Genomic DNA, 18,445 nt, shown 5'->3' with positions numbered 1-18,445 from the left:
GTGTGGTGAAAGCAAAAGAACCAGGTGTAAGTGGAAAAAACCTTAGTCATTAAGAGTTGTTTGGGCTGCTCAATGGTGAATATCAGGGGTGACTGGTTTCCCCCTGCCATGATGAATCCTGGCATGATTTGCCTGGCTGTTTTGACATTTTGTAGACCTAGCATATGTGGGAGGGCACTTGAAAGACGTCTCATACTCAAGTGGTCTCCCCTCTTCCCATACACACCTTATGGAGTCTTCACAGGGTGTGATGATGGGAAGCCTAGACACGCTCATCAGAAGGTAGGAAAAAATGGTGTCTTGGAAGTGCTTGCAGCTTTCCAATGAGGAGAGTCACTTTAAAGCTTTGTTTATCTTTCTGTGCCTCAGCTAACCCCAGAGGAAAATCTTAGCTCAGGACAGGAAGCTCAGAGCACCCAAAAGGATGACTACTGCAGTGCAAGACTATTTATGTCTGCCTCTTACATATCCCTCCGTGCTCTCCCCCAGGAGGCCTGGGCTGTGCTGCAGCTCCAAGGAGGCCTGCATATATCATCACTCCCTAGGAAACCAAGGGGTATGGCAGAAACCAAGCTCTGGGATCAATTATGTCGGTAAAACTACAAAGGCAGGGGTGAGCCAGAGTGTTGTGGCTTAGGAACAACTTGCTGAAAAAAGACTTGATGTTCCCAAGTAGAACCCTGTGGCCCCAAGAGAGATGACCTCGGCTGTCTGGTCAACCAGCTAGAGTGCTAGGCCTGAGAAGCCAGGACACACCTTCCGTTCCAGCTGACTCACTTGAGTGGCAAATTCTTTTCTCCCTCACAATCCTCTCATCTTCAAAGGGAATTCATTAAGCCCCACCACGCCATCGGCACTTGGCCAGGTGTTATACTGGCCCATTAGGTGGACACAGGCCGTAGCCCCAGGGAACATGCCAAATGAGGTGGAGGGTGGCAGCTGTGACCTAGTGACATCCCCTGAGGTGGTTTTGCGGCACCTTCTATAAACCCTCCAGCTGTTTCAAGCTGTTTGTGTGGGGCTTTCCACACAGGTTGTGTTCTCTCCCGTCCCCTTGCTTTAGTTCACTCTTCCTTTTGCTTGGAATGCTCTTCCACTCTATCTGTCAATGCACTTAAATGTCCACTCCTGGATGGAGACTTTCCTGGCAACCCCAGGCAGAATTAGCCATTCCCAAATCTGTGTATTCCCATAGCACTCTGTATCATTAATACAGTACATGCCAATCTGTGCTGGAATCATCTGCTTGTATGTCTGTCTCCCTAATGGACTCTGAATTCCTTGAAGATGCATTCTGCGACTTCTCCATCTTTGTTTCTCCAGCAAGAATTTGGTTGGTGCTCAGTAAATGTGTGCTGAGTTAAATGCAGAAAGGGACACAGCTCATGATTTTATCTGATTTTACCTTGTGGTATAACTGGAAGCAGGTCACGTCTGTCTGAGTTTTAGTTTCCTTTTCTGTAAAATGGGTGGGGGGGAGGATAAATTAGAAAATGGCCTCTAAGAGGTTTTCTGGCTCTACTGTCTATGATTTTAAAATTCTAGTCTCCTACTGAAAAACTGAGAGTTCATCATAACTCTTTAAAGACCAACATGTTTTCGTTTACATGTATTAAAGAGCCTAATGTTCCCTTCCCACCTCTAGTCTGCCACCTATAAAAAAAGTTGTGTATTGCTTAGCAGTTTGCAAATTTTCTGACTGAAGTTTCAAGAGGTTTGTGAGATTGATTGATTATAGGAAGTGTGTAAATTTTATCTTCCCTAGGGAATAAAATTGTGGGACTAATTGATTCTTTTAAAGGCTTGTATTTTCTGGTGATTTTGTCAGCCTGGGTACATGTGGAAAGGGGTCTTGTGTAGCTGCTTATGGCATCCTTGTGTCTCTCTTCTCATCACAATGCAGGCCTCACTGCACATACCACACCTAGTAGTCTGTGTCGCATGAGGCCCATGCTCTTCCTAGGCTACCTCTCTGCCCCTTGAGTTACATGTTTAGAAATTCCTGCATGGATAGGACTGAGTACCCCTCACCTTCTGAGAACATATTTATAAGGTGCTAAGAACATCTAACTATGATCTTAGAACTAGTCTACGTGGTGAGTCAGACGGGGCTTATTTTCGACCCATTTTTCAGATGGAAGTAAGATACAGGGAGGTGAAATGACTTGCATGAGGTCTCATAGCTAGGAAGGTCTTCTGGACCTGGCTTAATAAAACCCAATGTTCTTAGTTTCATCAACTCCTTTAAAAATTACTTTGATTGCTGCTTTATTGACTGGCTGCTCTCAGGCCTCTTGGCTGATGAAACCAGAGGCAGGTGAATTCTACCAGAAGGAAAGAAGAGGTTCTAACCCACTATTGATTTTGGGGGACAAAGTGGCTGCATTCATTAGTGAAGGGGGAAGTCAGATTAGTTAAAACTGTCCATTTGGTGGTTTCTATCATTAGCATCTCACTATGCCAGTAAACGAGCTGTTGAAGCCTGAAGTAGGGGCTCCTTCCGAAAGCTCGAGAGGATTCCAAAGCTGCTGGGCTCCGTGGAGGAACATCCAGGAGCACATGGTCTCCATGTTTCCTTTTTTAACTCTACAAAGGCAGCTAAGAGGGAGCGCAACTTGTTATTGCACATCTCTGAGTGTCAGTTTTTCTATCTGTGAAATGGGGATAATAAATCCTCCCTAGCTTACCTCAGAGGATGGCTGTGAGGGTCACATATTATGATGGAGGTGGCAGTGCTCTAGAATCTGAAAGTACAGGGCGAAAATCAGGGAATATCATTTGCTGTTGTTATTAAACTTTTTTTTTTTGAGGCTGAGATTCACTCTGTTGCCCAGGCTGGAGTGCAATGGCACGATCTCAGCTCACTGCAACCTCCGCCTCCTGGGTTTAAGGAATTCTCCTGTCTCAGCCTCTCGAGTAGCTGGGATTACAGGCACCCACCACCACACCCAGCTAATTTTTGTATTTTTGGTAGAGAGGGGGTTTCACCATGTTGGCCAGGCTGGTGTTGAACTCCTGACCTCAGGTGATCCACCCACCTCGGCCTCCCAAACTGCTGGTATTACAGGTGTGAGCCACTGCATCCAGCCTTGTTATTCTACTTTCATAACTGTGAATGATCTTAATAAAGAGAAGTAAGCCCAGCTTGATATGTGTTTCCTAAAAGGGGCCCAAGGTGACGTTATGTGGGAATATGTGGATCTATAAAGTATGAATGATGGCAGTTCTTTCCCTAACCTACCCATCAGAACACTGGAGAAGACTCAGGTAGATAATGGATTCAAGGCCATTGTTAAATGATAAAAATTCTCATGATGATGACATTTTTTTTCTCTAAGGTTAAGGATATCTCTTAATAACTTGAAAGAAATGTACTCAAACCCTCTCTGATGCTATTTTCGTCATGGCCCTACCTCATCTGGGGAGTAAAGCGTTCCACTTGGCTGAGAAGTAGGAGAGGGGCTGGGTTGGAACTCATCTGCTCGGGTTTTATTCCTCATACCATTCGGATGCTTTTTGAGTCAATGGCTCTAGCTTTTTGTAATGATCTATAAGCTTCTGGCTCCTTTAGCTCTAACTAGTCCCTGAGGATCAATTCCCTTTCCAAAGAGGGTGGGTTTTTTTTGTTGTTTTCCAATTTTCTCTGTTTTATCTGGGGAAAAAATAGCCACTCTCATAGACTGTAAAAAAAAAAAAAAAAAAAAAAAAAAAAAGCTTCTTTTTGGGAGCCTTAAAAATATTTGAAATAAATAGGGCTCAACCTTAACTTAATAATGTCAAGTGAAAACATACATACTTTTTATTACCAGAGAGAAGTAGAGGCAGCTTTCAATATACGGGACATGCAATGGGATGTTACGCTGCAAATAAAAAGATAGAAGTAGAACAATAGCAAGAAAGTCGATGTGTTATGTTGTAAGGCTTGGTGTAGTTACTGCAACAGCATGAAATATAAACTGAGCTTCCTGGCAGGCAGGACAAAAAAGTAAACATGATGACGTACATAATATTCTTTTTCTGATTGAAGTATGTGTCCTGATTATTTGAAAGACATTTTTCCTAATATTAATTTTGAAAAGGAATGTATCACTGGGTACATTATCTGAGTACATTCATAAGAAGAGTAATGAATATGTCTTTAGCAAGAGTTTTACATCTAATGAAAAAAAGTTCTTATATTTCCATCTCATTCCTTGTTTTGAACTGCAAACGCATATTAACTAGTGACTAAATTTTTTCACTTGGATATTTCAGAGTCATCCTAAACTGAACATATTCCAAACTGCATTCATTAACTTCTTTCTGAAATTGGTTCCTCTCCCTGCGTTTATTGTGTTAGTTAAAGCGTCACACACTCAAGCTCTCCCTGTCAGAAAATCTCAGGTTGTTTAGGTGACTCCACCCCAACCTCCAGCCCACACCCAGTGAATCCTGGAGACACTGTCTCCTCGATTTATTCAAAATCCTTCCTCTCCTCCTCACCTCCCACACCCCTGCTTCAGTTCTGGTCCCTATTGTCTCTCACCTAGGCTATTTCAATGGCTTCTTAACTTGCTTTCTTATTATTTCAACTTGTTCTCTATACTACCTCTCTACAAACTCATCTATAAAAAATGCAAACCTAATCTTTCTGAAAAGGCTGCCCATTGCTTTCAAGGTGAAATCTAAACTCATGGCCTGGCAGATGAAGACTTTCACCTGCTTGGTTTTCAGTCTGACCTGCTGCCACACCCCTGACAGATACTCTGTTCCGGTAACACGGGCTACTTGCTCCCCCGGTGCACATCGCTGCCCCTGTGGCCATGTTTTGCACAGGCTACTACTTCTGTCTAGAACTCGTGCCACCTTTGCAAACCTGGTCCCCTCCTATTCTAGGAAGCTTTCCCGATCCCCTTCCAACAGCCACCATAGTGTGGCTTTCCCTCCTTTGTATGCCCCAATACCTGTGTAAATCTCAGTTATACTTACTACGTGGTGCTGCAACTGTTTGCTTAGTTTCTGAATCCTCCAACACTTTTCAAAGACAGAAATGGAACCTCATTCATCATAGATTTCCAGCTCTATATATGTGCTTGACACAGTTGGAGCTTGATAAGTATTTGTTGACTAAATGGGCAGATGAAAGATAGAATAATGTTGTACATGGAGCAATAAGGTTGTCTTTAGGATATGTTAACTGGTGATACAGAATCAATAGGTGTCGTGTTGATCAACAGAACTTTTCCTTTAGGATATATAGAGGACTGGGTGGATAGACAGTGCTTTAGACAAACCTCTCTGAAATCATCTCTCTGTGCTGGCCTTGGGTAGGTGCTGGATGGCAGACAGTGAGTGGCTATGCTGTTTGCAGAAACCTCAGTGGCTGGCATTCTGTGTGCCCAACCTAGGCACAGCTGTATATTTCACTCATCCTGTGTGTGCTTGGATAGCTAGGGGCAGTTATATTGCATGAAGGAAAGAAAGAAGCCTGACCAGGAAGTGGATTATAAAGGTGTCTCCCTGCACAGCCAGGATTTCCCTCAAAACGTATTGCTTTCTATCAAGTACCTGGCAGAGAATCAATGGAGAATCTTTTCCTTGTTCTGCTCCATCAAGTTTTGCACCATATAAAATTTTTTTTGACCAAGTCCTGCTTGGAACTGAATTAACTGGGGTGCTCGTTTAAAATGCAGACCCCCCCAGGCACCCCTGCCAACAGACCCTAGCCTCAAATATGGCCTCAAAGTTGGTTGGGGAAAATTTTTGAGCATAGTCCATTGCCCAGCTCTTCAGGGATAATGGTAAAGCCCTAGAATGACGGTGCCTGGGCTGGATCATGTTTTTAACCTCCACAAGTTACTTGTTGTGAAAGTCTGTGGGCAAAAGCAGTTTTGGATGCGCCTAGGCCCAATACAATAGAGCCACTCCACAGGTCTTAGGGGCCATTCACTTTATGTCTCACAAGCCCCGCCTGAGCCTGACTGAACTCAGCAGAGCCATGGTATGGGCTTGTGCTCTAGATAGACGACTCAAGTTCCTGTGCAGGGCTTGCCTAGCACAGCATGGATTAGTCTAGTAATCAACTTTTAAGCAAGTCATATTAATAATTCAAAGTCAAATAGGATTTTTCCATCCTCAGAACTCTTGCACTTGCATTCTTTCCTTTGATCTCACAATAGCCCTGGAAGCAGGCAAAACCAGGGCTCTTCCCATTTTGTAGACAAAGAAACTGAGATTCAGAAATGGCAGGTGACTTGTGCAAGGTCACACAGATGGGACTGCAACTGCCTGATCTAAGATTCTGACTCCACTTTCATGCTGTGCCGGGTTCCACTATGCTTGCTGATCTCTCAAGTCATCAGATTTGAAAAGAACATTACTAAGGACGTTAGAACTATATTTTAGGGCTCAGTGATGTCCATAAAAATAATAATTTCCATTTCTGAATTATTAGAGCAGACACTTGTGGCTGAATGTCAAAACTTGAGTCCCATATGTCAAGAAGGCTTGCAAAGTTCATTAGAGGATCCTAAGCCTCCAGAGAAGTTTCCAGTGGTATGTTGACTTGTATAAATGGGAGAGACAGTGGTGGGCATCTTTTCCTCACTCCATGGTTATTGATGTCACATTGAGAGCTTGAATGTGCCATGGTGCAAGTATTTATACCACAGAAATCAGCAAAACCTATAATTCAGAGCTTTTTCACCACTGTAGAACCAGTTAAACATTTTCCAGCTTATAGCTAATGGTGACTGGCACAAATTAGAGTCTGAAAATTCTCCTCTGTCACCTGCATGGCACAGGCGTTGACTTTGTCTCTAACCACAAGTCATACCCCAGTGCCCATCTTTAAATGGGAGACTCCTTTTATCTGAGCTTGCAAAATCAGATTCATGGGTTTCTCCTAATAGTCCCTTGCATTTGTGTAGTTTGTAACGTGTTTTCACATCCCTCATCACTTCTGAACTGTGTATAATCTATCGGGCAGATGTCATCTACCCTTGGTAGGACAGAAGGGCCTGAAGATCTGACAGGTGATGGGACCACTCTCAGTGTCATAGGCCTGTAAGTGGCAGCCAGGGACTTGAACTGGGTCTTCACCTCCTTGTTCTGTGCTCCTTTCCTTTGTACTAGCTACCTCCTTCACCTAGGACACTTGCAATGTCTGGAGATGAAGCCACTGTCTAGGGCACAGAGAAGAGTTGCCTAGCAGCAGTGTAACATTGGAGTGTAACTTAGCCATTGACAGAAAAGAACAGACATGCTAGCTTGAGAGTATCCACACTTAACTGCTAGTCCCATTTTACTGATCCAATGCAAGGAAAGAAGTCTACGTTCACTTCTCCTCTGTCTTCCATCCTCTCTTTGTTTTTGTTTGTTTGTTTGTTTGTTTGTTTTAACTTTTACGGGTACTTTGTGTGTTTAGGTCCTCCTGAAGGTTCTGCGCACAACAGATATTTGGAGTCTCCTGAATGATGTAGCAGTAATGCTCTGTTCCGCCTGTTGCATAACTCCCAGCCTCATACTGCCTGGTGATGGAATTATTGATTGTTAAGCATTTCACAACACATTTTCAAAACATGCTGAAGGTCAAGAATGGATGACTCATAGGCAGTAACAGTTCTTTCTGCCTCAGTCCCTCTACATGGTATTGGTGAGGTTGGTAATGAAAGTCATTGAAGAAATTGAGGCAAACGTTAACTCTGTCCAATCCTGGCCAGCAGGGTTATTAAGTGACTTGAAAAAAATAATTCCTGATACTCTATTTATTTTGTGATTGATCTTCTAAATCACTTGGTTTTGTTGCTGTTTGACTGATTTTTTTTGAGACAGTTTTGCTTTGTCACCCAGGCTGGAGTGCAGTGGCACGATCTTAGCTCACCGCAACCTCTGCCTCCCGGTTCAAGTGTTTCTCCTACCTCAGCCTCCCAAGTAGCTGGGAATACATGCGTGTGCCACCACACCCAGAAATTTTTGTATTTTTAGTAGAGATGAAGTTTTGCCATGTTGGCCAGGCTGGTCTTGAACTGGCTTCAAGCAATCCACCTGCCTCAGCCTCCTAAAGTGCTGGGATTACAGGCGTGAGCCACCATGCCTGGCTTCACTTTGTTTTTTAATACCAAGTCTCATAAATAGTATAAAGTGGGAGTTAAGGGATTTCAGCGCTGATTTTGCCACTAACTTGTCCAAAAGCACCGGAGAGTACCACTGAGGTACTCAGCTGAGGAAAAAAGCTTAGATGATATCTAGGGAACTTTACTGCTCTGATAGTCTGTGATTGTACATTAGTACTTTAGACAGCAGAGAGATAAACCCTGATTCCAGTTTACAGATAATTACTCATCTCTCTGCCTGAGGCCAAGAAAAGCTCTGTGTGGAGCAGTGTGAAAGAATGCCTTAGAGCACAGTAGCAGAGAGTTCCAGACCCGGGGGCAAGGGGATCTGGGTTAACTCTCAACGTTGCCCCCTGTGATTTGAATCTTCTGACAGGGTGCTGGGCCTGTTAGCATCTCAGTTTTCTCACCTGTAAAATGGAGACAATAACAGTGTGTGAGCTTTTTTTGATACAAACTTTAATGCATGAAAAGACCTACAACATGTTTCCACATGGGCTAGTTGAAAGTTTTGGAGGGAAGAATATCAAGCTGATAATTAAAAAAAAATTTTTTTTTTTTGAGGCAGAGTCTTGCTCTGTCACCCAGGCTGGAGGACAGTCCCACGATCTCGGCTCACTGCAACCTCTGCCTGCCGGGTTCAAGTGAATCTCATGCCTCAGCCTTCCCAGTAGCTGGTACTACAGGCGCGTGCTACCACGCCCAGCTAATTTTTGTATTTTTAGTAGAGATGGGGTTTCACCATGTTGGCCAGGCTGGTCTCGAACTCCTAACCTTAGGTGATTCACCGACACCCCCCCCACACACACTCAGCCTCCCAAAGTGCTGGGATTACAGGTGTGAGCCACCGTGCCCAGCCGTAAAATTCTTAATATGTGAGTATTTTCTTCAAAAATGAATCTGATTTGCATAACTACAGTTTCTGAATGCTTTATCTAGAATAATCATGGGACTGGAAGTTTCTTAGTAGTTCTTCTCTAGGTTTTTGCACTTTAAATACCCTGCAGGTCTTTTCATTCTAATATAACATAATCACAGTAATAAGAAGTATGACAAAGCTCTAGTAGTTTATGGTGCCTGTGCCTCATTCACCCGCCAGCGAAGCCTCCCTCAGCATCCCCTCCCCACATCCATCCCTGCACACCGCACCCTCTCCAAGCTGCTGCCAGCCGTGCTGCTCCCCTGCCTCCTGACTGGAGGGCAAGCCAGTAAAAAAGGAAGCAAATTTGGTTATGTAAAGCACATTCTGGGTGAGGAAAGGCAAGCATGTGTTTCTGCTTGACTGAAATTGCTTTTTTTTTCCCCCACCAGTTTGTCCTCTTATCGGGATACGTCAGAAATTAGAGAGACCCTGGCAATCACAGCTTCCACCTCCTCATTTTACAAATGAGCAACTAGGCTCAGAGCACAGAAGTGGCTTTCCCAGGGTCATACAGCCAGCTTGTGACAGAGTCAGGATTCAAGTACCATCTCCTGACTTCTCCATTGCACCAGACGTCGATAGAACACAGAGAACCTAAAAGAAGAAAGAAAAAAAAAATAGAGCTTTTGGGAATATATTGGGCTTCTGGTTTTCAAGGACAATTTTATGATAAGTAGCAATGATGCCTCAAAAGCTCTGGTAGCTAGCTTGAATGAACTTATGTAATAAACATTTATCACAGAACATGTGTCATCAAACACCTGCCAGTTCTGAGCGTTGGCACCAAAGCTGCTTTCATTGTCAAAGAAAAGAGGGGGAAAGGAACTTGGCTGAACAAAGCTGGCAGACGTTTATACTAGAAAATTTAGAGGTAATTTCTAGAGGAACAGAAACACATTTTCAAAGTCTTATAAAATTTATTTAAATGTGATTGGGTGAATTTAGCAGTTAAAGAAGTGAAGAACACTGAGGTCCAATTGGTGCCTAAGGCTTCTTCCAGGCCCCTATCTTTTCTGTCTGCCTTGGGCACAGATTTCTAGATGCCTGGAGATGGACAGGCCCAGAGGTTGCCCAGAGTGATGTCTGAGGTTACTGATCTCTATCTAGGCTTCCATAGAAACACATCCCAAAATGTCCTTGGTTCTTATTGGAATCTCATCTAATTTGCAGAACATGGCCAGAGTCAAAGAGACACGGACCATGTGTCACTCAGACTGAGTCCATCTATACAAAGAGAATTCTCTAGCCTGTATTGGAAGTCAATCTACATCAGCATGACAGGGCATGTAGCCGAATACGTGGCCACTTCCCTTTGGCTACCCACACATTTTTGAACCGCAAGATCTGTTCTTTATCTACTCATCTAATGGTTATTACTGGGAGAGCATTGGACTATAAATTCTGTTGCACTTGCAGGTGTAATGAGCTCTTTGAACCTCAGTTTCCTCACCCATCAGATACTATTCATTAACTGCTTTGCAGACAAAACCTAGTTGTTGGGAACATTGCATGAATGGCAGGTGGAGGTGCTTTGTAAACGCTAAAGCCTGCCATGAATGTGAAGGAGTGTTGCTACTCTTCTGTGCCCAGCAATGTGCTGAGCACCAAGGGAGCTCAAAAGAAATGTAAGACATGGTCCCTACCCTCCAGGAACTTACAACTCATTGTTGGGAGACCAAGACACATCCCCTAAAAACAGATATATAACACCTCAAGTCTGTGAAGTACTTACTATTTAAATGATGCCCAGAGCCTCTGAACCCCCTAGGAGTACAGAGGAGGGGGAGATCATTAATGGTGTGGAGAAGTTGGAGGAGGTGAGAAGACGCCAGGTGATAAAGTAGACTGAGAAGATGAAGGTCTTTTTTTTGAGACAGGGTCTCACCCTGTTGCCCAGGCTGGAGTGCAGTGGCATGATCAGCCCACTGCAACCTCCACCTCCTAGGTTCAAGCAATTCTCGTGCCTCGACTTCCTGACATAGCTGGGACTACAGGCGCGCACTGCCACACTCGGCTAATTTTTGTATTTTTAGTAGAGACAGGGTTTCACCATGTTGGCCAGGCTGGTCTCGAACTCCTGACCTCAAGCAATCCACCCACCTCAGCCTCCCAAAGTTCCAGGATTACAGGTGTGAGCCACTGTGCCCTGGCCTGAAGAAGGTCTTTATGGGTACAGCATGACTGCATCAATTGCTGGAGCGTTTCGTCACCGCCGCTTAAGGAAGAGCTTCCCAATATTGGATATGTCTGTAACTTCATAATGGTTTTTAATTTTGCACTTTTGTGAATTTCCTCAATTGGCTTTCTCATTGGCCCCCAGGGTCACACAGAACACTTCAAACTCCTCTTCCATATTCTTGATTTCATCATTTAGCTGAAGCTGCAGGCCCTGGCTTTCTTTCTGAGTTTTCCTTACACCCTCCTTTTGAATTACCTTTTTCATTGGTTAAATGCCATGAAACTTCATCAATTCTAGTTTTATCTGTCACTTGACCCAAAGACAAGAGAGTTGAATCCTGGACCTTAAATGAAAAGAAAAAAGGAAAAAAAGCTTGTGGGAACCTTATTTACCTCAACTGGGGAAATTTTTTGCTCTTGCGCAAAAGTCAGGTCCCACGAAACTTGTGAAATAGGTGTTTTTATCTCTTTTCTTTTCCAACTGATCAGATAGATATCTTTCCAGGAATTTGGTGTCAGAAATCAAATTCAATGAGTGGGAAGTTTGACAAGATTCAGGATAGTCTTGCCAAATAGCACAGGAGAGGAGGTAAAGTTAGGTCAGCTCAAGGGGGCAACAAAAATGAAGTTTATAATAGATATATTATATATTTGTCATGGGAAAGGGCTTCAGTCAATAGCAATTGATATTAATAACACATAAAACAAAAGAAATGATAATAAACAAGAAAACTTTGAAACAACTTCTTTTTTTTGTAGGTAACATTAAAGAAAATTAAAGAAAAGGAATCTGTTTTATTTTATAAAATAAATGCTCTAATATTTGCAAAAATTTTACCTAAAAATGCTGCTACTGAACAAACAAAACTACCACAAAATTAGAGAACAAAAGCATAAAAATTGTTAAAAAATAAAAAAATTATATTTTTGAAATGTCTTAGATGATACACAAAAAATGCAGATTTGTATAAATACACCATTGCCCTGGGATGACCTCTTATCATTGTCTAAGCAAGTTATAGTGCCACGGTGTGTTTCAGACTATGCTATAGAAAATCTTTAGCACTCACCTTAAAAGTTTAAAGTAGAAAGAGCAACTTTTAACAAGATCATAGAAAATGTTCCATCAGATCAAAACAAACAAGCAAACAAACTGAAGCAGGTCATTTTTCTCTTTTTGGCACTGTGCAGGACCATATGCTTCCAGAGATGGGAATTTAAAAATAGCCTGTCACACAGCTCACATTGTAATGCTGGGACATGATGGGGGTGGGAAAGATTGCCTCACACTTAATAATAGTGACACTTCACATTTACACCAACCTCTTTGCAGAGTAGCCAACAGTTATTTCTCAGTTCTTTTTTTCCTTTAAAAATAATATGATCTTCTTGATATCCTGTAAGTGGAATAGGAGGCAGTACAATTCTTCCCACCTTACAGAGAAGACGATTGAGGCCTCCAAAGGTAAAGTGACTCACTCAGGATTACAGAGTCACCCAGGGATTAGTGCTGTGCTGTTCAAAATACACCGGGCTGCCAACTGCAGCAGTATCCTGGGCCTGTGAGAACCATGGGTTCATAGGATGTTGCACAAAAAAAGAGAGAAATTTGCTTCCCATTGCCTCTGTTTTGAAATGCACTGCCTTTCATCTTGAGCATTTCATAAGTTTCTAATTTTAAGGCAAATTGCTTATAAGCCATGGTGACCTATATTAGCTGACATTTGAAATCAGTCTCACACCAGTAAATGCCTTAGATTTGCATTTGGTACCCCCTTGCAGAGTCATAATAACAATGTAATTTCTCACATCTCCATAATTCCTTACACTTGAAAATGGTTGTACATTCACCATCTCATCAGATCTATATAAGCAGCTGTAATTTAAGCCAGGCCAGAGTTATGATGAGAGGGAACAGAGGCTCAGGATATGAAAAAAACTTTCTCATTTGGTAAAAGCCACAGAAACTGATGAAACCCAGGTCTACTCTCTGCATGTGTAGGGTATTTTCCTGCCAGCCACACAGCCTCTTAGGTCTAAATAATGTGTTGAGATTCCACTGCAAGTGTGTGTGGGCTCAGGAGTGACTCTTCTACCCAGTTTGGTGCCCAACACTCAGTTCCTAATTGGCTGCAAAATCTGAAGGGGGATTCTAGATGTGGCAGGCACCAGGTGAAGTCAGTAGTGAGCTTCCTTTGTGGAGGGAAGGAAAATTCTTGGCATACCGATGGGTCCAGGCAGACACTTTGGATATGTGTGGAGCCCAGTGATGTGTGTTACTGGGTAGCCTTAACCCATATTCCAACCTTAACTCCCTCTACTCTGTGCCATAAACGCTCTCCTTCCAATACCCCCCATTCTCCTGCTGCCTTCCCCTTTATTGTACCTGGCAAAACTGCAATCCTGGTGAAATGTATATCCTCTAATTCCTCCGTTGCTTGCACCCAAACAGTAGAATGTTGTTAAGAACATTATAAACCATGCTGATCAGTTCACTTTAAATTTGTGATCACAAACCTGAAACGGACGATGCCAGAGGATCCTATGATGCATTTAGAAAATTCACTTTTTGGTCTCTGGGTCAACTCTTTGAAGCCTTTAGCTCCCTACTTGAATATCCACCATGCTCTACACATCCCATGCCCTGGGATTATGACCTTCCTTTTTGCTATTGGAGGAGAGTTATTGCATTTTTCCTTAACCCACCTGCATCTGTGCCCACATACACTACCTCCCTCTTATAGTGGAGGAAGTGGCATAGTTTCTAAGGCCAACCCTTCCATTTGCCCTCTGTATCCCATCTCCTTTCCTATGCTTCTCTCTTGCAACATCAATTTCTGATGTTCCATTACATCTATCCCATCAACATACAAATATGCCTTTATAACAACTACTAAAAATAAAAAAACAACCCAGCTCGCCCTTAGCCCCACATGTCCCTTGAGCTACCACCCCCTTTCTTTGATGCCTTCACAAAAAAACCTTTAGAAGTAAGATCTACATTTCCTGTCTCCACTTCTTTAGCTCCCATTCTCTCCTCAACTCTGCTCTAATTTTCTTCAGACTCTATATCACTCCACTTAAACAGCCTTTATAAGAGTCACCAATGACCTACATGTTTCCAAGGTCAAAGTGTATTCAACTAACTGAACTATTGAGCTGAACTGGACATGGTAAATCCTTCATACTTCTTTAAACACTGTCTTCTCTAGGCTTTGTGATCCCACATTCACCTGGTTTGTCCTTACCTTTCTGTCTCCTTGTCTGGCTGTTTCTCCTTGACATCAGATTTTGGCGTGCTCTGGGGTTCTTATCTCTATTCTGTCCGTACTCTTCTTAGATGAACTCACTGAGTCCCATGGCTTTAAAATATCATTTATATGCAGATAACTTCAAATCTCTATCTCTAACTGACTTCTCCCTTGAGCTTCAGACTCCATAACTCTAATTGTGTATGTAATAAGCACTTCACGCAAACTGTGACCCAAACCAAACCATTGATTTAGTCTTTCTCTAACCCGAATTCCTCCTCCTCAAGTCTTCCCTATCACAGCAAGTGCTACCTGGCCTCCTAGCTATTCATTCAACGCAAATAATTGAGTCATTCTAATATTCTTTATTTCCCTGAAACCCTATGTGTAGTCTCTCAGCAAGTCCTATTGACTTTACATCTAAAATATATGTCAAATTAGACTATTTCTCACCATCTGCACTGCTGACTATCTTATTCCAAGCTATTATCATGTTCTTCCTGCCCACACTTTTTCCCTCTACAGTCAGCTCTTCGTGCAGTAGCCAGACTGATCTTTCTAAAGCCATAAATGATAAGTTTATCTCTTTGCTAAACCCTCTCACCGTGAGCTATGAAACCCTACATGATCTGGTACCAACTGCCCCTTCAGCATCATCTCCCTCCACTCTCAGCCTCATCCATGAAGTTCACTGGCCTTTTTCTCCCTCAAACTTGCTCAATACTTTCAGATACGAAGAACGTTCACTTACTTTTGCTTCTGTTTGGATGTTCTTCTTCTGGATCTACAATGGCTGCATCATCTTGTCATTCAGGCTTCAGTTCTAATGTCATTTCTGTAGAACAAGTTCACTTGACTAATGTAGCTAAGGTATCTCTCTTTAGAACCAGGTAAGTATCCTAACCTCTCACCAGAGAAGTGTTTTCATTAGGATGAATTTTAGTGAATTATAAATTGAAATTGTCTCTTGTGGTTTCTGAGGATATTATTTGCTTTGTCACTTGGTGTCCTTTTCTGTAAAACCCCATATGAAGAATTCTTTTAGGTCTAAGTGCTAGAAAAGCTTTGCTTCCCTTGAGGAATTGTAATGACACAACTGATTTTGCTTTGTTTTATTTGGCTTTGCCAACATGGAGTTCAGAGCCAAAATTTTGGCTGCTTTATTGCAAATGTGTAAGAATATATGACTTGGTTGTCTGTCTAGACAGCACTGTCTAATAGATCTTTCTGCAATCATGGCAATATTCTGTATCTGAAATGTCTAATAAGTAGCCACTGGCCACATGTGGTGACTGAGCACTTGAAATGTGGCTTGTGAACCTGAGGAGCTACATTTTAACTATATTTAATTTTAATTAATTTAAATATAAATAGATACATGTGCCTTGTGGCTGCCACATTGGAAAGCACAATCCTATATATCCTATGGTTTATTTATAAGATATTGTAGTTTATTTTTATGTACTCTTCGTTATTCATTATTGTATTTCCTATAAATTACCTCAAACCTTTGTGGCTGGAGGTAGAAAAAAAAAAGAAAGGAACAAAGCACAATTAAATGAACAATTGACTTTGTAGGGCACGTCAGCATGTTTATAGGGTTGAAGGAAGTGGCAAGTATACAGCAACAGTGGATCTTAAATCCTATTTCTCCTTGTGAGATCTATGGAATGGGCACCAGCATCAAGTCAGAGATTCAAGTTCTAGTTCTTGTTTTGCTGTTGGACATGTCTGGCTCTGAGTCAACCAAAGGTTTAGTATGTTCATATGTAAAATGGGACTTCTGTATTGGTGACCTGAAGCCTTTGGCATCTGAGATGCAGATGTACAACCACTGTACCCATTTCTGTGCCTTCCAAAGCGAAGGAGGCCAGCCCTTGGCTACCTACCTGAAATAGGAAGCAAGCCTTTGAGAAATCATCGCATTCAAGCCCATGCTCAAGGCAGAGTCGCTGGTAAACTAATTTAAAACAAATAGGAAGAGTCCTACCTTCCAAATGTCTTCTGGTGGAAAATAATTCATCCTACATACTTAGTAATTTGGATGTTTTTAATACAGAATGAAGTATTATACCCCTTAGTATATAAAGGCACGGAAATGAAATCAGAAGACTTAGGTTCTAGTCCCAGTTCAGCTACTAACTATCTATGTGACTTTGATCAAGTCAAAGTTTCTTCTTTGTTTAAATGAGAAGATTGGACCAAATGATCTTTAATTTCCTGTCTAGCATTAGCCATAATCATAGCTAATATTTATTAAGTAGTTGGAATGTACTGAAATGCATTACCTTATTTTGTCCTGTGGCCACTGAGAATATTATTATTCCCATTTTAAAGACAGAAGAAACTGAGCTTTAGTGTTTCCCAAAGACATACAGTTGGTAAATGGTAGAGTCTTTATCTGAACCCCATGGCCTGGATTCAGGACCCACTTTCTTACCTGTTTTGCCTTCTCTAGAATTTCGTGATTTTTATAGGCCAGAACACTCTTGTTATTCTGGTTAGACAAAGAGTTGACTTAATCCTTTAAATTGAACTTTCCCAAATCTGGGTCTCGAATGGGCCCAGACAGTGTCTCTTCAGTCTTTGGAGTGGCCAGGAAGAGCTCAGCACAGCCACAATGAATGAGTTGGTTGCTACTGGGCTAGAGTGGCCTTGTTCTTTTGCCCAGTTTGCTGTGCAAATAATACCATGTTCTAGGTACGCTGTATATAAAAAAACACTGGGAAGCATGTGAATTTAGAGGTATGTCATGAAAAGGGTTTAGCTTGGACTTTTCACAAGTCATATCATACACATTTCACAAGATCCTATCACAAAGAGATGGTTTATCCCACAAATCTCAGGCATCACTTCTTGAACATGAAGTACCTCAATCATCCCTGTGTCTCCAACTTGTTGATTTCAGAAGCTGATCCTAAGCTCATCTTCAATATGCAAATGATTTTGCTAATTGTTAGAAAAGCACATTGTTAGAATAGCTAATTGTTAAAACAGTTGGTTACAATCCATGGGAGCTTCAGCAATTCTGAGTCCAATCCCAAGAGGGAAGAGGATTTTCTTAAGGTCAGTGTCAGAGTTTGGACTAAATCCTTGGTCTATTTCATGCCCAAGAAAGGGCCCTTTTTCCCTTTTCTGACTAGTAGTCAGGTCTACTTCCTTGGGAGATGGAACAAATGAAACACAACTGAAATTTCATCTTGCCTCTTCAGATGTCAGGAGCAAGGGAGCACCAGTGGTAGAAGAATCTGCCTCCCCTGGCTCCATCAAAGGCCACAGGCCCATGAGAATCACCCGGCCTGCTCTGAGCAGCACACTCAGAGGCCACAGCCGCGCACAGGAAAGTGAGAGGAAGTGGAAACGTGCGAGCAGAGGGCTCAAAGCAACGGGCTCACCACCGGAAAAAAAAAATAAAAATAAACACGCTCAGAAATAGTGTAACTGATATGCAAAGAAGATCAAAACAAGGGTTTTAAAATATCTTGGCTGCTTTAGAGGAGATGGAGGTGGTAATTAAAGCGAGGTTGCAAATGCGTGTTAGGGGAGTGGGGCGGTTAGGTGGATGGTTCACTGAAGCCTGCCGGGCCATGGGAGCCTGGGAGCCCAAGGGTATTTCAGATGAAAATGTGGCACTTACATGTGGAATGTAAAAAAATGTTGAACTCATAGAAGCAGAGAATAAAATGGTTATTCTCAGAGGCTGCCAGGTGGTGGGACTGGGGAGATGTTGGTCAAAGGATACATTTTAATAAATTCAAGAGATTCATTGCCCATCAGGGTGACTGTAGTTAACATCAGTATATTTTATATTGATATAAATATATATATATATTTAATTATTTTGTTGGGCTTTTGTTTAAGTTCCAGGGCACATGTGCAGGATGCGCAGGTTTGTTACATAAGTAAATGTGTGCCATGGTGGTTTGCTGCACCTATCAACTCCCCACCTGGGTATTAAGCCCAGCGTGGATTAACTCCTTGAAAACGGCTAACAGAGTAGA

General features: G+C 42.2%; 1 long non-coding RNA gene across 1 annotated transcript; it reads left to right on the top strand.

Annotated features, from left to right (window-relative positions):
* The first annotated feature begins 200 nt into the window (after positions 1-200).
* On the top strand, positions 201-11,917 carry LOC115837364. Its single transcript, XR_004032415.1, has 2 exons — positions 201-282; positions 9,405-11,917. It is a non-coding gene; the product is annotated as an uncharacterized LOC115837364 (long non-coding RNA).
* The last annotated feature ends 6,528 nt before the right edge of the window (positions 11,918-18,445 follow it).

The sequence above is a fragment of the Nomascus leucogenys genome, chromosome 11 (assembly GCF_006542625.1).
Source record: "Nomascus leucogenys isolate Asia chromosome 11, Asia_NLE_v1, whole genome shotgun sequence".
NCBI classification, from domain to species: domain Eukaryota; kingdom Metazoa; phylum Chordata; class Mammalia; order Primates; family Hylobatidae; genus Nomascus; species Nomascus leucogenys.
Note: the sequence above shows the minus strand (reverse complement) of the source record. Positions and strands in the feature narration are given on the sequence as shown.